The sequence below is a fragment of the Rhinolophus sinicus genome, chromosome 2 (assembly GCF_057876585.1).
Source record: "Rhinolophus sinicus isolate RSI-liver-muscle chromosome 2, RSI-T2T, whole genome shotgun sequence".
Classification (NCBI taxonomy): Eukaryota; Metazoa; Chordata; class Mammalia; order Chiroptera; family Rhinolophidae; genus Rhinolophus; species Rhinolophus sinicus.
Window position 1 is genome coordinate 170,286,765 of NC_142502.1, and position 22,429 is coordinate 170,309,193.

At 37.9% G+C, this 22,429-nt stretch overlaps 1 protein-coding gene and 1 pseudogene across 8 annotated transcripts in view; both read right to left on the bottom strand.

Annotated features, from left to right (window-relative positions):
• Window positions 1-22,429, bottom strand: part of LCLAT1 (lysocardiolipin acyltransferase 1) — a 159,493-nt gene that overhangs the window by 22,385 nt on the left and 114,679 nt on the right. The gene's annotated exons all lie outside the window — the stretch shown is intronic.
• On the bottom strand, window positions 9,431-21,883 carry LOC109449223 (small ribosomal subunit protein uS10 pseudogene; annotated as a pseudogene).

The window sequence follows — 22,429 nt, forward strand, 5'->3', positions numbered from 1 at the left end:
TAATCTGCAAAGGATTTATACTATGTAAGAATCCATTACCTTTCTTTTTTTGACTTTTATTTTGAAATAATTTCAGATTTATAAAAAATGTTGCAAAGTGGTAAAAAGACTTCCAGTAAACTTCACCACCTTCCCCATCTTATACAACCATAGTACACTTAAACAAAACCAGGAAAGTAACATTCATACTTTGCTATTAGCTAATCTATATATCAAATTTTATTCCAAGTTTGCCAATTGTTCCACTATTGTTCTTTTTCTGGTTCAGGATCCAATCCAAGACCAATGTTTGACAGTTATTTTGCGGAATGTTTCTCAATTTGTTTTGTCTAGTGTTTCCTCATAATTAAATCCAAGTTATGCATTTTGGCACAAATACTTCAGAAGCGATGATGTGCCCTTCTCAGTGAATCAGGATCTGTTTTCTTTTCGATACAAATTGATGCAACCTGGGATGGGTAACACTCACTTCTTACATACACATCACCATGGTTTGTGTCAATAATTAGAACATCTCATAATATTCAAAGGTTATGTTTTATTATCTCCCAGTCATCTGAACTCTGGGATTTGATGATAATGCATACATTGTCTTCCTTTTCTAAATCCCACAACTCCTTATGTGAATTTCTCCTATAACAATTACCATTTTTCTGACTAAGTGTTAATGTCAAAATCATATTTCTTGGATTAGATTATATACTCCTCACGGGCAGGGTACATGCCTTTCTCGTCTTTGTATTCTCGTCATTGTTTTGAATGTTACTATTCATACAAATACCTGTTAGAGAAATGATTCCTCTATATTATGAAGATAAAGGAAAAAAAAGAAGAAACACACTGAATGCCAGAGTATAAAGGTACTTTTCACATTATTTTATTCAATACTCACAATAACCCCATGAACTGGGTCTTAAGACTCAGAGTGAGTGGTTTGTCCAAGGTTACAAAACCAGTAAGGGGAAAAGGTCGTAGTTCTAACCTAGGTCAATCTGATTCTAAAGCCCTGGAGTTAGATTCAAGAATTTAATATCGAGAGACAGTTTAGAATTTCTCATTTTCAGTTTGGAACACTGAAGATCAGATCAGAGTACATTAAGTAATTTTTCAAAGAGGCTTAGAGTTGGCTGAATAAAAGGAATAAATTAGAAGCCAGTTTTCCTGCCCCCAGCTTTAGTTCGCTCTTTTCATTGTATAAAAGGACTAAAGTGAAGGCCTCAACTTGTACTTGGGTATCCTCAATAAGTACATTTAAAAGTTAAATTCTAGAGGAATACAATTGGTCTTCACATTATCTTTTTAAAAGTCTCTCAAAATGTTAAGTTTGGCAGCAAAAGTCTTTTAGACAAAGTTAAATATCTTAATTTAATTATACTGCAAATATAACTGAAATTCTTTCCATTTCTGAAACATATTACAAACAAAACATCAATTAATTACCCACAGCAGAAAAAACACACTGTTCTAATTGAGAATGTGTCCAATCGGAAAAGGACTGGCTATGGTATGTTTTCTTGCATGTGGTTCTAAAAATGGAAAAGTTTTCCATTACTCTTCTAGGTATTATTATAAAAATATAATTCTGTTTGAAAGAATTATGGCTCACATGTGAATTTTTTAATGGTTCCATCATTGACCTGTAATAAAGTGAGAAATGGTATGGCCTATCACATTCCTAGATTGAACTAGGTTATCTTTTATTCCAGTGAATTTACATTGCTTAGCGTAAATTTGCTACTTAGGAATAAACTTTTTTAGTAAGTATCTTCTATATCCAGCTTGACAGAGAAAACTAAAGGTTTATAAGTGAGTAGAATGTCCATATAAAGAAATATTCTCTTGTGGTTCATTTTTCTCTGCCTATAGTTTTATCTTTATGGTGCTGCTACTATCCATTACTTCTCATGAAAATACATCAGTCACTCTTAGGACACCATTTCCTTTTCTCTCTACAGAAACAGAAATACTCTGTTATAACTGGCTCAGCTGGAGCCACAGTATGACTGCGAGTCTCTCTAACTTGGCTCTTCAAATCTGTCTCTGGATGTAGCCTCCCCTTTCTTAACCATAGATATGTATACAAAAATATTACCCATAATAAAAAAATGAGGAAAAGCAACTTGATAGCAAAAGTAAATTCAATAAGACACTCAGAAACACTAGCTTGCATATTTATAATGAAAGCTACACTTACATTCTGGTGTATCTTTCAGTCTAGAAAACAGCTTAGTCATTCTAAGGCTAATTTGTCTCACATACTGCCATGGACATAGTTTATTTCCAGTTAACTTTATGTATCCTTTGACTTTGATAGTCAAAGTCAAACTGTCCCTGCTCTGGGGGCGGGGGCGTGGGGGGTATTGCTGTGAAGACATCATTCTTGATCCTATTAGTGTTTAGAATTACTTAAAAGTAGTCACAGAATCAGCTCCAGGTCCCTAATAAAGGTAGGAGACTATAAATAAAAATTAACACTTGAGATTTCCAAAAATTATTATAGGCTTGAGGAATTCAGCACGGAATCATATGGAAGCAGGAAGCTTTTAATCTCATAGTTTTTTTTTCAGTGTTTTTTAAAACTGAACAACCCAGAGCTGCTGAATTGGTAAACACATGGAGATGCAGGGAGATTGGTGTGCCCAGAGAGAGCATGGAAGCCCCGTGCCCCTTCCCACATACCCGGCCCTGTGTACCCCTTCATCTGGCTGCTCATCTGTATCCTTATAATACCCTTTAAAATAAACTGATATATGTAAAAAAAAAAAAACACCAAAAACCTCAACTCAATGAAGAATTTTACTGGATTGTATAGGTTCTTTAAGAGTAATGACAGTATTATATAATGCCTTTGTATGTCATGCAGCACTTAGTTCAATGCTGTCTCATAGGCATTCAATAAATATCTGCTGAATGAATGGATAACTATCATAATTGGCTGAATAAAAATGTCTCAGCCTTCTTAACAATCATTTTCATTGAAATATCAGTAAGAGATACTACGTTTTATCTTAAAATAGTGAATTTAAACATATGTGGCTTTAAACTATGTCCCAGTCACCCGGGATAATCAGCAATGATGGTATCATATTGGCCAGAAACTGGCGTGCTCATTTTTTTTTACTGCTTTAAAAGCCCAGCTGCATATGACCCTCAGTGATGTACCCGAGAAAATAGTTGCATGAGCTACTCATCAAGAAACAGAGTGGAATGCCACTTGCTAAACTCCTATTTTAAAACGTAACTAGGGAAGGTCAATTTGCAGCCAATAGCCTTGAGCTGATGACTTGGGCCACCCTTAATCTTATGAAGCTTGAGAACAGAGTGATTCCACAGTCCTCTCGGAATTAAGTTCATTTTAATAAAAACTTCAGATGATTTGGAAACATTTGATCAAGTTAATGTCCCACCCTAACCGCCCCTCCCCCCGCCATGCCCAATGACAAGCAACATAAATGTCTGCACCATGGCCCTGGTGGAAGTTGAGGGTACATGACTGAGGGCTAATAATTTTATAGGGTTATTATTAATGTGCATAGACTCTTATGGGTATGTTTGGGCTGAAAAGAATTTAACTCTATTCAATTGCCCTAGAACAAGACAAATTTTTGGCATTCATCAAAAGGAGTAAACTGTTCTTTGATTTTCTACATCTTTGTGGGCCACCCCCTGAAACATTTCTAGCTTGAGAATAGTGGCACTGCTGAATAGAAATGAAGATACTGGGAAGAAAGTAGGGAGTTTGGTTATAGACATATTTGAGGTGGTTGAGACATATCTAAATAAAACTATCCGATCCACTTACTGGAGACACAGGTGGGTCAGACCGCAGGAGACAGGTTAGTCAGAAGCGTAACTCTGGGAATCATTAGCAAACAGGTGATGGTCATTACAAGCATGGAGGTATATTCTAAGGGAGAGGCGAGGATAATATAATGAAAGAAGAGCCAAAAGCAGAGGACAGAACCTTGGGAAATGGCTTTTCCATTGGAGAGCAGAAAAGGAAAGGAAGCCAGCAAAGGAGACCTTAGAGGCGATAACGGGTATGAGGAAAATCGGCAAGATGTACAGGTACTGGCAAACATGTGGAAAGGAAGGTCCAAGACACCCACGAGGGTCTGGACAAACTAAAACATTTTTATCTGAATTTTCTGTAGTACAATTACAGAAATTATTCTAATTACTGGTTTCGGGGCACTGATTGGGAGGTCTTACTGTTAGGGCAGCAATAACCTCTTGGTTATCTCTTTTGATTAACCTTCCCTTTTGGGAGATCAATCAGAATTCAGTTTGGGGGAGTAAAAATGAGAGCTTGGTATTTAAATAGGCACTTTCAAAACATAAAAGATAGAGGACATCATAGGACATCAAAGATTCTTCTGCGCATCTATTTTTCTACCTGGCACTATCTAGATTCATTCTGATCATTCACTGAAACTGCCACTGAACCTTTCTTTGAAGATGGAGCTTCAGAGTTATAGGGGGGAAAAAGCATGTGTATTTCACTCTTAGAAGTGAGAATTATGTCACTGATGAAGAAAATTGCTTTCAGAATTACTATTAAAATTCATTTTGCCAGGGTGAAATTGGATTAAATATCTAAAGATTTTAGATATTTGAACATTTTATAAACATGAAAGCAATTTCTAGGAATACCAATAGACAAATCCGAAGAAATAAACATACTAAAATGCGACGCGCAAATTGGTATGCTTTAGACTAAATCTGCATATAGTGTCCTGCAGCAGTACATTTTACAAAGGACATTAAATCCATGAAATTAACACTTTAATGAAGCAGACAGATTACTGACTTCAAGACTACTGACTGCAGCTCCCAGGTCGCCTAACGGGATGAAAATGAAGTCTGTACCTTCAGCCAGTCTAGGCGAGGGATGCTTGGAGATTATGATTGAATTTAGAAAACCCTGCTGGGTGCAAACATGTTTCGGAGAGCAAGTAGTCTTTGCAAATTATGGCCCCACAGATGCTTAATTTAAAATACTTAAGGCAACAACCCCCCCACCCACACACACATACACACACACACACCTACCTATCTATCTAACTGTAAGCACTGTCTTGAAACCCATGGGAAGCAACTGTACTTTGGAAAACATTAAAACAGCTTTATCAGAATGACATCTTAATTGTGTTATAGGGCCATGACATGTAAGAATTAAAAGGGAGCTGAGAGGTCATCTAGTGCAACCTCCACCTCTGTGAACATTTCAAGCACAGGACACCTTGAGGCAGCCTTTTTCACTGAAGGCAGCTCTTGTTTATAGAAATGCTCTTATTATACGAGGAAATTTAAGGCTGGAATTGATCCCCTGTGCCCCCAGACTCCTACTCTTTAGTTTCAGTTTTCTCCTCTAAAAACAAACAATACACTATTAGTTTTGTGCATAATAATCCTGCAAATATTTAAAGTAGGGGTCAGCAAACTAAGGCCCAGGGGCCAATTCCACCTGTGTTTATGCAGCTTGTAAACGAAGAATGTTTTCATTTTTTAAATAGTTGTAAAAAAATAAAAAGAATTTGGCATGTGAAAGTTAATCAAATTCAAATTTCAGGGTCCACAAATAAAGTTTTATTGGAACACAGACCCACTCATTCATTTGCACTATAACAGCAGAGTTTCGTTGCCAAAGTATCCATATGGCCTACACAAACCTAGAACGTTTAGAAAAAAGTTTCCCAGATCTCTTAATTTTCTCTTCTTTACGCTGAGAAGTCACAGTTCTAAAGAACAGGAAGGATTTCCAGACTACTGGATGCATTCCAGTTTGTCCTCCTCCCTTCTAGGTGGCTTGAGGCATAGAAAGAGGTGCCGAAGGCTCACACTGCTGTAGCCCAGAAACGACACGTATCACTTCGGCTCTGTCTAGGCCAGAGCTAGTTGCACGGGCCTGCCTAGCTGGACACACGCTTCCATTTGCCCAGGAAGAAGAACCATATTGAGGAGCATTACTGATGTTTACCACGGCTTATGAGCAATACAAGCAGCAGTCTCCACCCCAATCCTCCCTTATTTGTAATGCCACTCCCCAAAGATAACCACTCCTGGCATTTTAAATTGTTTATTCTCATATTTACCTCCATAGAGCTAAATAAAATGCCTACACTGACATTTCTTAATGTTTTCACTTTTCCTGTTATCCATCAACTTCCTACTATGAAAAAATGAGGATTTTGCTCTTACAACATTTCCCCCCCGTATTTCCCTTCCTCCAGTCCCAATGTAGCCGTATCATAATTCTTGGTACGGTTAATATTTAGTGTTTCCATTATATAATGAGGCAGATAGTCACAGTACAGTTGTGTAGTAGCTATTACATTTCTTTCTTGCATTACTATTCATTTTCCCTGGAATTAATAATGACCTCCTTTTTCTCTTTGCTTGGTTTTCTAGAGACTGGCTATTAGTTCATCCCCATATTCAGCAAGAAGTGCAGATCTCCTTCCAGTACATTCAGACACATCAGACAATCTATTGGTTTCATCATTTTGGACCCATTCTTCCAGGAACCCTCCAGGCTCCCGCTCTGATCGGACTGCCACCAGCGCCTGTGGCACAGCTATTATCCTGGATCCTTCCTCACCACCATCCTGAAGATTCCCTTTCTGTGTTTTCCTTGTTTCCTGTCCTCTAACTTCATCTTTTGTTGGTTTACTTCTTTTGTTAGAACTCGTCCTCCAGTAGCTCCCTAAGAAAAGTGTATGAGAGGTAAATTTTGAACGTTTGAAAATGTCTATTTTGTCCTCACACTTGAGAATTCAGGTATATTCAGGATTCTTAGTTGGAAACCATTTTCCTTCCAAAAACTGAAGGACTTCCTCCACTATTTTCTTTTTACCGGTGTCGCTTTGGACAATGTGATGCTATTCTAATTTTTGATCTATTGAATCTTACTTGCCTTCTTTGGGAGCTTTTAGGATCTTTGTTTTGTTGCTGGCATTCTGAAATTTAATGATTATGATTTGTGGTAGGTCTTTTTCTTTGCGTCCTCACTGGGTTTTATCTAGACATTTATGGTTTTGAAAAAATTCTGGGATCATTTCTTAAATAATTTCTTTGATAATTTATTCCCTGTGGCAAAGACTGCAATTTTCAGGAAATAATTTTTGAGTGTTTACTCTGTGCCAGGTACTGTTTCTCACATATTTTGTTTCTTACACAGTTTGCATTATATATTAGTGCTAAGCTTCTTTTATATACTTGTATATTATTTCACTGAAGCAGCACAATAAATGTTAGGTAAAGCTTTATTATCCTGATTTACCAATGAAATGATAAATCACCAAGGCCACACAGCGAAGCAGACATGGAATTATGATTCTAGCTCAATTCTTTCCTAATTGAAATGCTCTAAATTATTATGTTTTACTCTGAAAATTGTACAGTCTCCATTTCTAGAGATCTTATCTTTTCTCTAAATTTATACACAATCACTTTAAAAACAAGAGATAGGAAACCAGGGCTGACCTTATACAGAGTTAGTGTGATTGAAAGAGCACCACTCAAGGATCAAGTGTGCTATCAAAGCCTCCCGAATAGATGGCCATGATGCTTAAACTTTCAACCATTAGACTCACTCGTTTATTTCAGAGCATTAAAGTAAAAGCTCCATTACTGAATGTGCATAACACATAGAAAGGAAGAAAGAGACATTCGGGAGAAACAATTGATTAGATTAACTGGGTTGTGAAAAGCTCTTAAGGAAATGAGACACAGACTGATGATTTTGGGCAAGTCCAGAGGATAGCACAATCTCCAATGCATGTGTGTCTAGGTGGAAGCCTAAGGTGGCCAAAGAACAGCAGGATCTCAGTCAAGGATGGGGAGTAGAGAAAGGGAGGGCAGTGACCCCCCCAAACAAACCTCACCTCTAAAGAACGTCTCAATGCTCTCTTGATCTCTCAGAGTTGAAATATTTTGGACCTGGTTGTCTGGTGCAGAAGGAATGAACTATACACTCTTCTGAGGGGCATTTTCCAAGTTGCTGGTAAGATCCAGTAAGATCCATAATAGCAGGAAGTGCTCATGGTTTTAAAAGCTAAGCAATCTACTCTGCTGTGCTGTTAACACAGCTGCGAAGATCATCTCTCTCAATCACACTTATCAGCCAATTATTTCCTGGTGAAAATCCTACAGGTCTTCTGTTTGTCTCTTTGATTGAATCTAACTACTGTAGCCTAGCACCAGAAATCCTTTTGAGAAAGAAGCTGGTGGATACCAACCAACCAGTCCCCCCAACCTAACAAGAGAGGTTTGGCAGCTGCCACTTCCCCCCATCACTTATATTCACCCGAACCACTCACTGTTGAAGTTGGCCCCAAATCCGTTTTATTTAAACTTTATGCTATTTCTTTCTTCTGCATTTTTGAAATTTATATAGTTTAACAATTATTTTATATATTCCAATTGAATTACACGATTTACATAGAACTTATATGCAATATTTATATCACTGTATTCATATGTCTCTGGCACTAAAGAAAAAATAGAAATCTTGCCAAATAACTTTAATGTTTTCATTAAAATGTATTATTTTCTGCATTTGCTAACCTTGGGATATGAAGTTTGCACCACTGACCATGATAAATGGGTCTGTGCTAAACTACTCATATTCATGTGAATACTGAAAAGTATTTATTGGTGGGAAGTTAACTGGCCCACATGGGATTAAACCCACAATCTTGGTCTTATTGGTCTTTAACCAAAAGAAATAATATACTGAAGTAAAGTTAGTGTTCTGCTTTGGTTTTTTTTACCACTTCAGTAATTATCTTCACTCACAGAGCAGCTCAGTGTTGAAAAATCGCCCAGAAATATTACAACAGTTCTTGGCATGTAGTAAAAATATTTGAAAAGTGATAGCATACCATATTCAAATTTAGAATCCCAAAATTCAGGCTCTTTTCTGGAAAACTATGCAGACCTATTATTTGAACCCTTGGTATAAATATCACCTTGATATAAATAAATAAAGCTTTCTAACCTATTATTTTTAAATGTACCTATTAAGGTCAGCAAAAGCTCAAAGAAACTGGGTCCTGATGGATGCTAGGTAAAAATGAAACTGGGAGGATGGATGAGAATGGCATTGCAAAAAAGGGCAAATGTTCCAGTTGGGAATGGGCACTGAGAATCCAAGTTTGGCAGAATGGAGGTAAGGTGGAGGCATCGCCGTGTAGCTCAAGTTAGTGCTGGCACATCATCTACACATTAGTGATTTGAATGAATGACTAAAGCTGGTTCTTCTATAAAAATCAGCAAGAGCATGGGTCTCAGAGAAAGACAAGGAATGGGAAATCAAACAAGCAGGAAAACGGTCAGGAGGGCTGCTGTACACCAGTAATAATGTATTACAGAGCAGTACCTAGAAAGAAAATAGATAAAAGATGGGAGAAATTCAGTGATAAGAAATGGCTGTATACCAGACAACACAATGAAAACTGACTCTAAATTTCAGGGAATAAAAGATATATAATAAACCTCTTATTCACAAAAAGGCTATGATTAAAACTCATCTTTAAGGAACATAAAAGAGAAAGGTCAAAGACACACCAATAAAATCTACAGGCAATCATTTCTGAAAACTAGCATAAATAAGGTGATAGCCTTTAGGTGATAGCTATGATTTAAGAGGAAAATATATATGTATAATGCTTATTTTATGTTTCATTCAAGTATTTGAGGATTATATAACAAGACTCCAATATGGCATAAATGTAGACACCTTTAAAAATATCCAATAAAATCTGCTTCATTGTTGTTTTCTTCCTGAAGAAGTATTAATTAGGTACTGTTTCATTTCAATTAAAATGGAATTCCTAAGACAAGAGTGGAAAGAAGACAGGAGATCACGACTTTATACATTGTGCTGAGAAGTAAAAGACCTTCCCACATGATGGTTAATCCAGTAGAAATGACTGGCCACTCTGCTGTCAACACCTTGGAACTCTGATTCTGAAAACGTGTATATACACCCACACACGCATGCACATGCGATTCAAGGAATCATAGTAAATAAGACTAAATGAAACAGCATACATCTTGATGCAAATTAAGAAAAGTAAGCGACAAAAAGGAATTCATAAAAGAGGTTTTGTCAGGGATTATGCTCAACCAAGCGATTATCTAAAAGATACATAATCAAGAAGAGTAAAATGTTTAGGGTGGACTCTAGATGGGAGTGTATGGATGTTCACTATAAACTTCTTTGAACTTTGCTGTATGTTTGAAATTTTTCATAATAAAATGTTGGGTAAAAACTAGGTGAATTGGTAGGACTATTTGAACACAGACAAAAACATATCTGGCATGAACAAGTTTATGAAACTTTTGATTATTCTTCCTTAATTTTTATTAGAATACCATATACACATAGATTAAAAAGTCATATAGTACAATAAGACTTCTAATGAAAAACAGCAGGCCGCTACCATATTCTCAAGTTTCCAGTTCCTAAAAACGCAAGTGTGAACTTAAAAGTTCATTAAAATAGAAAACCTGTATTACATTTCTTGTGGTTTTTTTTTGAAACTGAGTGAGGAGTAGGAAATAAAACTAATCAGATGGTCACGGAATGAACAAAACTTTAGAATTAGAATTTTACATGCTCTGATGAAACACAGGAAATTGTCTTCTGTTAGGTAGGTACAAAAGTAATTGCAGTTTTTACAATTATTTTCAACCTTTTAAACTGCAATTACTTTTGCACCAACCTAATAAAATGATGTCACAGAAATGTCTTCTGCTTATAACTGAAGTAGGAGTGAAGAAATCACAGTGAAGCACAGGGGGACTAGTATGGCAGGGGTTTCTTAGTGGTGCTTAAACTTTAGGCAAGAGAAAGAGAAAGCTCAGTTCACTATGGAGCCAAAACAATTTAATTATTGAGATGTGAAATTTTATACCATTGTACAACCCACTGATTCAAAAAAAGAACCCAAGCTGAATAAAATACTACGTGAGAGGGCTGGATTAATATTTCCCTGAAGTTTGTGTCAGGCAAAATTTTCTATTATTCTCCAACTAGATTGACGCTAGGATTAATCCCAAGTAAAATATAAGGGTGATATGCCACTTTGCCGGTTTTTAAAACTTTTTCATAATGGAGTTTGCAGACATACTAAGATTTAAGTAGTATGGCGAATTCTTGATTAGCTTGCCAGGGATACTCTTTTTAGAAAGCAATGTTAAATTCTAATTAATTCATTCTGCCAATAATTAAAATGAACAATTTACCAAGTACAGGAAAAGTATTTCCTTGAATGTGACTTTCTTTGGAAAGACAAAATATAATCAATCTGATTGTTTTACTGAAGTTGCAGTATAATATTCTCTTAATAGTGTTGGTGTTAATAAAGTTTAAGACTTATTTCATTTTGCCTTAGGTAATTTAGACAACTGGAAATAGCATTGGATTTCTTGGCTACACTTACATGAACTGAAAGAGTTAAAGAAGATAGAAAGGTGTACGAAGAGAGGGTGGGCAGGCAGGTAGGCTGATATGCAATTAAATAACAGTAACGCAAGTCCAGGGGATACAACATAGACGGCAGCTACATTAACTTTTTTATCTAGTCCAACAAAACAAACCTCATTTGGGTATAAATGTAAAATATACCTTAGTTTTCAAATAACAAAAATGGCTGACCAGAAAAAGCTTCTTAAGAGACATAGTACATCACCCTAAAATATTTAGTTTTGTTATACAGAATCATAGCAAGGTCAAATCAGGCAACATTGAAATAAAACTGAGCATTAGTAATAAAAGTAATTATCTTTCTTAAAGGAAGTCTTAGACCTTGCTGATTAATTAGTTTCATCTCACGAAAAGTAGGTTTCTAAGAGTTGAGAATTTTTCAATAAGCTTTATGAGATACATCTACTAAAATCCTTATAAAATTAACCACCAGTGAATTTTTTTTTTTTACCAGTGAATGTTTTATCATAAATCTTGAATATTGGTTTGAATGGATATATGGAATCTATGGTTCATATGCCAGAATATACTGATACTGGATTTGATTTTAAATTAAGAAAGTCCTTAAACTAAGACTTTATTCCACAGCCATTCATCACTAAGGGTAGGGAGTTCAAGAGCTCTTTAATTTGGATTAACTGGAAGGAAGAGGAACTATTTTCCACTTTAGATTTCTTTACGAATAGCATTTTTGTTGCTTCAAGTGTATTGTTAAAGGAAACTGCTAGTAGCAGATTGGCAAATAATAGTTCCTATTGGAGGTACTTTAATAAATAGATGACTCTTTTATTATCATTTGTAATCAATCACGTAACTGAATATACTTAATTGGATGCTGTTAAAATGTATGAAACGCATTAATCAACCCTCCAGCAGTTTTATTCACACTGTTCTCTGCTTGGCAACCCCCTTCTCATACATAAAATAATGATATATTCAGTCCTGTTCTATAAACAATATAATTCATTCTGAATTGAGAAAGTCACTTTAATAGAGCTTCACTATACATGAATATAACTATTAAGCTAGGAAACAAAAATGTTTTCTTATCGGTCAAATTAGTTATTTAATATTCCTTTCTATTAATGAGTTTTGGTTCACTTCTTTGATGTTCCATCACTTCTTTTCAAAGTGCATGTTGGAATATGGGAAAGGGACGACCGTAGAGGGGAGAAGAGTGAGTAGACAGTATCCACTCATGCATATTTATTAAGTGCTTGGTATGTGCTAAGCCCTGTGCTGGGAGCTGGCATCACAGAGATGAGTGATAACTCTCGTTAACAGTCTGGTAGGAGAGACAAGCATGTAAATAAACACCTTACTATACTATTGATATAAGAATATACAAGCTACAGAGCCATTCAAAGGAAGGAAAGAATAACTATGGTGGAAGGGGTGAGGAAGGGAAATTTCTAAGAAGAGAAAAAACCAAGCCCAGTTTTCAAGGTGTATAGGTATTCACTTCTAAGCTAAATGGGGCATTTAGGGCAAAGAGAGAGACAAAGAAAGATGAAATGATGTAGTGTGTCATTAATTATTCACGTTTGTCTCCCTTAATCGCCTGTGGGCTTTAGGCTTTTAGGGAAGTCAGTTCTGTGTTTTATTAACTATTGTAGTTTCAGGGCCTGGTTATAGCAGGTGCTCAATAAAACTTCTGTAGAATTATTTCCTCTATCAGTTATCCTAACATTCCAAGTATAATGCATGAATATAAAACACTTACTTTTAATGTTTATAGATGATGATAACCTAAATTTAAAAATTAATGAAATAACATTGTTTACTTAATGCAATAAAAGTAGTTCCAACAGGACTTCCACTTGATGACCTTAAAGAATGTAACATAAATATCCGACTTCAGTTCAATGCTAAACTCAAAGCTCAGCAGCCGAACTCTATACTTGAACAGATAATTAGTAGTAATTATGATAATGTATTTATGAAACACTAAGAGTGGTCCAGGTACTGAGCTAAGCTCTTAACACAGATTGTCATTCGTTCCTGACAATGTTATGAGGCAGGTATCCTCATTTTACAGACGTGATGGGGATAGTTTAGCAGTTGATCGCCACATTTTAGTTTAGAAAGTAACATTTTTTCCTTCTATAGTTGTACTATATACATTTGTTATACAAACTTTTTACAATGCCCAAAACTGTGAAAATAGCACTCTTCTACCTGCTGATGGACAAATACAAAGCAAACTGTATCAGCTATCCAATTTTACCTCTAAGTTGAAGGATTGAAAAGAAGGGAAAATTTTACACATTAAACTTGTAACATCACAGCATGCTTTGATGTTACAAATCATATAGTATATTTCATTGGTGATATCTAGACAAATAATGGATGGCATATCAATTAGCTTTGGCCAGGCATATGGTTTATTATTGATGGTTTATTAGTACTATTTTTTTTATTTTAATATATTTGGCACCCTTGAACCTTATTTTGTGTAAACACCAATTGACCTGGCCTTTCTGTATGCTTGAGTATCTAAGTTTTATATGTATATTTTAATATATTTCCATGTCACTACCTGCTGCTAGATAATTAGTTCTTGAAACACTTACTGAGTTTCAAACAGTGAAACATAAGATGATCTGTCTCCCTGTCAAGTTTCCAATCCAAAGTAAGTTGTAATTTGCCGATTAATTCCCTTCACTGTGGAGGAGACACGCCTCATCACTCCCAGAATATATACCGGGGCTGCCCCCAAAATACACCATTTGTATTCATCTTTTGTTATCGGTATATATTCAGTGTTACAATTTTAATACAGTTTTTCCTTCCTTCAAGTTGTATACATTCTTGTGGCACTCTCTGTATATGTTAGGTTCATCTTCATGTAGGAATGAGTAGTAAATAGGTTTATTGCTTCTTGGTAGGGCAAATCAAATCTCTTATTCTTTTGAATGCATTCTTCACTTCTTTTAAGAAATCAGGTGATTTGCTTGCCACCTATAAATTTAGCTTCAGCTAAAGAATAGCTAAACAGCTATCTTTTTTTCCTATCTGAAAACCATTCTCCCCAAAGCCCTATAGTACAAAGTCAACGATGGAAGTTTAAAGTAAATAGCTGGCAAAACTTTTTTTTAATAACTGATAGTTTATTAAAGAGGTTGATTTAAGCATCTGCAATGGTGAGTTCAATCTCAACTCCATATTGATGGAAGTAATCTGTTTATCAGTCTCAGAAGGGCTGTGCCACGGCACTGAGTCGCTCGTGGATCCTCCTCTGAAAACGACGCGAAGTCTTAGGCCCTTCCCCACAGGGAGTTCTCCTTGTAGTGACCTCAGTCTTGGCAGGCATCGGAAATGGTCCTTCCACTTGGACCAGTTTCCCTTTGCGCCTCTGATGAAGTCACTCGCCTTCTCCAAGGATTTTACGTTGCGGCTGGTTAGCCATTCTAATTCGGTGAATCGCCACCTCGGTTCCAGGGGTGTCTTTCCAGCATTTTTAAAAGCCACAGAGCAGTTGCGCGGCTCCCCGATTACTTGTTCCTCCGCGAGAGCGAACAGCGGTGAGTCAGGAGCAGGAGCAGGCGCAGGCAGAAGGAGCTCGGCTGCGGCTGCGGTCACATCTTCCTCTGAGTGGCAAAACTATTTTCAAGTGACATTTTAAACCACATCTTCACCCACAAATGTTCTAGAACCACTAGGAGGTTGTTTGGATGCAGGCCCTTCTTATGCAGAAGGATCCACAATCCTTATAGACACAGCGGGTTCCAAACATCTTCTCTAGGTAAAATCTAATAAGAGTAGAACGATTTTATAAGTGAAATCAAACGCACCAGAAGGGCAGCACTGAAGGCAGGTGCTCTTGAACTCTCGCTCATGAGGAAACATAATTATCACCTCTGTTTCAAAACAAACAATTTAATAAAATAAAATTGAAAATGCCACACAGAAGGCAGGAAACTTAGTCTGAATCACCTCTTGGATGCTGGGTTTTATTACAAGGGACCCTTTTCAAATGCTGAGTGAGCAGCAAAAAAGAATCCAGGCTTTTTACTAAATATTTGTCAAAGACAGCAAAAAAGGACACAAAATTTTATAAGAGCTACAGCAGACCCAAAGGGCATTGGGTAAAAGCTCATCCCTCATAGCTGGATACTTTAATATGCTTTGAATAACAAAGATAAAATAGCTTTTATTTATAGTAGTATCAATTTATATGTAGACACATTTGTACTTTTTTTGCAGTATAATACATAAATTCAATTCACTCTAATAATACTAGTGCTTAAAAAACAGACATACCATATCAATAGTTTTATAATTTAAGAATTAAACAGAAGGAAAATATATTCTTATTCAATTGTATGTTTAATTTAAATCTTGAGTAGATGGTAACACACTGTCCCTTTTCTCTACTTTTTAAATAAATATTAGTTTCACCCTTTCCTCAATTCATCCAATTAAAAATAAATTAAAACAAGGTCAGCATGCAGTTATATTGCAGTGTACTCAAACACTATATCCTAGAAGATCTATTTGTAATGGTGTTGCATACACTGACTAAACCCCGGAGAGATGACAACATTTTGTTCTCAATAAAACTAAATGTGGAACAATTACTTCAATTGGAAGACATTATATAATATTTTAAAAGTGTTTTGAGGCTCACTGTCATGAAAGCGCTATGGCACGAGGACGTCCCAAGTGAACCTGAGATTTAATATCTGATGAACTGGAAAGCAGGCCAATTTGCTAAAGGATCCAATTGCCAAATAACCAATTTGCAGAATTTACAAAACGTACTGTTTACCAAAATCTTGCTAAACTATCAAGTTTGTAGCAATTCATATTGGAGAGATTTTTTTTTAACAACTTTTTTTTAACAACTTCTGTGGCTTTATTTGGCTAGATTTCATTGGGTGTTTTATTAATTTGTTACAGCTGGACAAAACTGAAGCGGACAGAGGGACTAAAAGGAAGGGAGAGTTTGAAGCCTCAGAATCCTGGAGCCAGGCAGCTGTACCGGTACCTCTGATACAACTTTTCATCCTCCCTACCCCCATTTAAGTGCATCAATGATAGGTCAGTGCAGAGAGGTCTCTGAAGAGGATGTTTGGGGCACAGGCACAGGAGCAGAAACAGATAAAAGGGGCAGAAGAGGAGGGCAAGGTTATTTCCCAAGGATTAGGTCTGACTCCCAGGGAGAGAGAGGATTCTAATTAAAAGCTGAAGAACTCTTTCCAGGAGGGACTCCCATCAGGGCAGACGAGTAGGACAGGGCCACCCAGCCCTTGGCGGGCTGGCAGGGTGGGGAGCACACGAAGCCACACCCCAGGCAGCAAAGCAGTGTCTTACGGCCTGTGCCAGCCATGAGACGACCTGCTCAAGGTGGCTTCCAGAGCAGACTTCTACCAGAGGGTCAGAAGCCATGAGACAGAAATACTGGGAAAGTATTGGTGGACCTGGAAAGAGATGCTGAAGGCTAACAGCCAGGCTGGAGGGGCTGCAAGACAAGACTCTTTTGGTATTGGCAGGACCTCGCTGCATCTTTAGGCTAAGAAGACGAGGGAACATTTGGAATGGCTACGACAACTTAAAGACTGGCCAGTTATCTTTTAAACATTGTTCTTGGATAAAATCAAATGGCTCCACTTCTAACAAACTATTTACCTAAAAGGAGAGCTGTTTGAAAAAAAAACAAAAAACTGTTTACCATAAACAACTGAGTTCTTCATACTATAGATACTGTTAGGAAAGGGAGGAAATTATAAACTATTGAAGTTTTGCTTAACTCTTTTATACCAGTTAGTTTCCATTTTCTCTTATATTATTACTCTGTCATCCAACTCTTTTGAAAAATTAAATCAGATAATAAGCCTATTTTTATAGATATAAAAACCTTATATTACAAGAGAATTTTTCAGACTTCAGTACTTCAAAGGTAACTTAATATATCAAAGTTTCTATCTTCAGATCTTAGAACTTTAAATTCAGTACAGCTAGTTTCTATTTAAAGTTCCCGAGTGTGTTGTGTATTTCTGAGAAATTTTATCATAACAAATAGTTACTAAAAATAATCTCTTTGAAATTACAGTAACTTCATGAGAAAAATGTTATATATTGTAGTCTCAACATTATTTTTTAAAAAGCACTACCATATTTAAATAACCACAAATTGCCTAAAAGTTTTATAAACAAAGAGAACTGAAGTTCCTGAAATCTCAGAAAAGCATCAAATCTTAGAATTGGACGAGATCTCAAAAGTCATCTAGCTCTATCTAGTTTATCTTCTCCCTCAGTTCTCCCTAAACTCCCCTCAGGACAGGGGATGTTTGTAGAGGAAGGGACTCTCCATCCAAGTCAAGTGTTCGTGAGGGGGCAAGGAGGGACGAGACCTGGGTTTTACAACCAGGTGGTCCTTGAAAGACTGTTCATGTTCCATGGACTATAAGGGCTGGACGACAGACTACCAAGTGTTGTGAAGCTATTAGGGGATAAGGATTTGGTGACAGAGAGCTGACAGCTCTTCTAAGAAGCCTGTGTCTGGAGGGAAGAAAGAGGTAGCATGAAAGCTGGGGTAGGGGTGGGGATGAAAAACTGATTCCGTGTAGACGTATAGTTTTTTCCTTTGTCTTTTCTTCTTAAAGACTGAAGATATTTAAATGACATTAATTGCTGAAGACAAGGAACCATTAGTAAATTAGAGCTTAAAGACATGGTTTAAAAAGGGGGGTGGGTGTTACAGCGAGGTTTCCTGAGGGGGCAGGAGAGATAGGATCCAGTGTGGAGCTGGGGGGGAAAAATGAAGTTTTAGACAGAAAAATTATCTTTTATTACAACAGGAAGAAAACATGGATGCAGACTCAGGTAATCTGCAGGTTTGTAGAGAGGGAGAGGGGAAAGGGGGGAGAGGGGGAAAGGAGGGGGAGGGGGAGAGGGAGGGGGAGAGGGAGGGGGAGGGGAGGGGGAGGGGAGGGGGAGGGGAGGGGAGGGGCAGGGGAGGGGCAGGGGAGGGGCAGGGGGAGGGGAGGGGAGGGGGAGGGGGAGGGGGTTCTGGTGTGATGGTGTCTGATTTCTTTGTAAAAGAAATGGGTGGGTGGCGGTACTGGAGTGCTTCAGATGGGCAAATTATAGTCACCATTGAGGGTCATTTTGAGATCGGAAACTGGGTCGAATAGTGTCCCCCCAAATTCATATCCATTGGAATCTCAGAATGTGACCTTGTCTGGAAATACGGCCTGTGCAGCTGATATCAGTTAGGTTATGATGATGCTGTACTGAATCGGGCGAGCCCTACATCCAGTCTGAGTGGTGTCCTTACAAGAAGAGGAGCGACAGAGGGAAGGAGGCCAGGTGAAGATGCAGGCACAAAGACGGGAGTGACGTGACCACAGGCCAAAGGTGGCCAAAGGTTGCTGGCCACCACTAGAGGCCAGAAGAGTCCCGGAGGGATTCCTCCCTGGACACTTCAGAAGGAGCGTGGCCACCGACAACTTGGTTTCAGGTTTCTAACTTCTAGACAGTGCGAGAATAAATTTGGTGTTTTTAAGCCACCCTAGTTTGGGATCATTTGTTACAGCAGCATCTAGAAAACTACTACGGCGACCAGTGATTCTTTTTGGCAGTGATCTGCACGGTTTGGGGGGATTGTCTCACAGAGCTCAAAGCCATTGCCATGTAGAGAAGGCAAAACACAGCACGGCACCTCTACCAGGCGAGGGCCAGGGGGCTAAGGAGTTGAGGATGCGACTGGAGTATGCTTTTAAAGGATGGGCCTAGAGTATACTGGGATAGGAAAAAGAGGGAGGCAGGAGGAGGATTATGAATGGGGGAAAAGAATAAAAGCATTAAGGGAAAAGAAATCTTAATGGGGGTTAGGAACAACTTGGACGGGGGAGGTGTCAGAATAACTTTTGACAGTTGTAACGGAAGAGACTGTGGTCAGAGAAGGAGACGTTTGACATTTAACAGGTAGATCAGTTCTGAAAGACAAAATTGGGAGATCCAGAAGCTGGGCTAAATGTGTCATCACATAGACAGTGAAGTTACCTAAGAGAATGGCTAGACCAGGGATGGAAGGGAAGTGCTGTGAAACGAGGGCTGAGGCAGAGGGTGGACAGAAGGATCGATTGATATCGGAGAGGAGCAGAAGTTGCTTTATTTAGACGCAAAAGGCTCAAAGAAATCTGGATTGTTTTTTCCAACTCCAAGGTGCATAAGCCAGAGGTGAATTAAGAACGTCATAAGGTATTAAGATGTGAGAATAAACAGCTTTCACTTAAGGGCAGCAGGGAAGAAGCACGAGATGAGCAGATTGCTATGTTTTAATAAAGGCAACATGGCAGATAGGATGGTCAACAGAGAGGCGGCTGTTTGGGAAAATGACCCATCCTCTTGATGACTGAGATTATTTCCTACTTACCCCATATTTCTTTTGTAGAGATTGTCACTTGGCTTTTACAAAGGCACTCTGATTTCTAAAACTTTACCTTTATTCATGTCTTTAAGGAGGCCTAGAGGTTTTGAAATACAATATTTTTGGTTCCTTATCAGGACAGCAATTGGTTCTTTATTTCCTAAACCCCCAGGTTAATGGGGACCAAATAACATCGTTGGCAAGATCACTGATGCTTCATGCTGTGCTTGAGAAGCTAAGGACATCACTAAAGTCAAAAGACCTTCATATTACAGCCTAAAATACAGCCAGTTCTATTCGATTCTAATCATTACAGAGGTCTCATGACCCTCAAGTAGGAAAAAGTCAGACTAATTATTATCAAAGAAATATTTTTTTTTCTAAGCTGCATCAGCAACTATGACCAAATCCTACTACTTGGAAAGGACACTGTCCAACTGCAGACAACAAACTAGACAATTACAAGTAATCCAGAAAACCTTCCAGAATCCTGCCAGAGCATGGTCCTCTGCCATCAACCTCTACACTATGACCTTTAACCTATACAACCTCTACAAAGCCATGACCTTTAACCTTCCTTAGGGCTGCGGTATCTGTACCTACAAAACATATTATATCTTGAATGGATTCATTAAATTCACAAGAAGTCCTCTTTATTACTAAAACCATTCTAGATATGAGGTGACTAACCAGAATAACCGCAACAACCAAGCTGCCTTGGGCTGCATGTACTGAGGGCTGGAAAAGAGGCAAGAGCAGGGAAGCCGATAGGCTAATAGGGTAGAAAAATGAGGTCTGTAGAAGCGAGTACAAAACAAAGTGAGGTGTCCTAACAGAAGTACAATTAAGCTGCTGTAGGAATTTAGGGAAGGGAGAGACTGTTTCTAGCTGACAGCATCAGGAAGTTTGACGGAAGAATTGGCCACAAATAGTAATGACCCTTTTTTTCTCACCTTCTTGTCCACTTCAAATATCCCTACATACTATTTTCAGTGGGAGAAAAAAGCTAAAATCCTGAGTGATTTCCAAACAAAACTACATATATAAACACATAGGAGCCGGAAAAAGCCAGTGAGTGGAAATATAACAATATAGGCAGGAACTGCCACAGAAATGATGGCAGTTTGCTTGGCAAGACTCCTTTTCCTCTTTTCTCTGCATTTTATTCACTCCACTTACTAATGTACTCTCCTCCTCTGGATTATTTCAGCAGATAAACCTAGAATTTGAGGGTTTTCTCTGTCCCGACCACCCTCCCCCAAGGTGAGAGTAAGGTTTAGCAGTATCTTTCCAGAGACTGCACTGGGGTTGAGGTGGGAAAACCTGGATGTAAGTGGATGGGCCAGCACCACTGAGACAAGGGGACAGTTCAAGTGTGTGCTCTCCAGGCCGTGGGCAGGGGTGATGGTGCTCAGAAGACAGGGCTCGGAGGTATGACTGCTCTCTCTATCTCCGAATCCAAAATGGCAGAAGAGGCATGAGAAGCATCTGAAAACCTTCTGAATTCGCACAAATGAATAATGCCAAACAAGGTTACGTAATGCAAATTAAGATCTAACTACCGAGTTTTATATTAACAATAAGCCACAATAATGTACTTCTAATTACTACCCAATAAGTAGCTAGTTATATCTGTTGGCTAACTTAGCTATATCTTAAATTTGTGTGGGCCAACACTTGAGATAAAAACACCGAAGAGCTAATTAGAGTATAAATAAAATGAACGGGTTCATAGGGCAGGAAAATGGTCAGCAGAATACAAAGATCTGAATTATTAAAAATTCTGAAGTGATTTTAGAAGAGGATGAAAGACCTCCATCATCCACGGAAATGCTGGGAGCTCCTAGACCATGGAAACCAAGGCTTCCTAACACTGAGATTTCTCAGGCACTCGCCACTGTCCTGTGCTAAGTCTAACACAGCCATTTTCTGTAATTGCTGCCGCCTTGTTTTCACCGTGAGTTTTCCTCTCCTACCCAGATCTTGTAGGGCCAGCGGCATAAGATGCTCATGTTGGTACACAAAGCTCCTTCAGCATGGCACCGTGAGTCACTGAGTGGGAAACAAAAGGGATTTCAAAAGGAAGCCTAATCTCTGGGTGTGTGGTACATATGGCATTAGCGCCCTTACCATTAGAAACGCCGAGATAAAAGCTGCATAAAAAAAAAAGTTGGACACAATATTGTGCTTGGTGTGAGCTCTTCATGCCTAGAATACAAATAAGCCAAATACTACAAAACTTGAGCCAGCAAGGTAGAGTAATCATGTACAAATACAATATATTTCACTGCTACTGTGAAAGGGAAGATACACACACACACACAGTAATATTCTACAAGTTGATGCCTGTGGGTTATTAGCCAGCTAAAGAATTCTGACAAACTTTACCTTCCATAGAGGTCCACTGCTCTCTTATACAATTTGGTTGCAGCGGATTTGCTTCCTTCATTAATCTATTCGTTCAATATTTATTGAACTATATATATATACATATATATATATATATATATATATATATATATATATATATACATATATATATATATATATATATATAG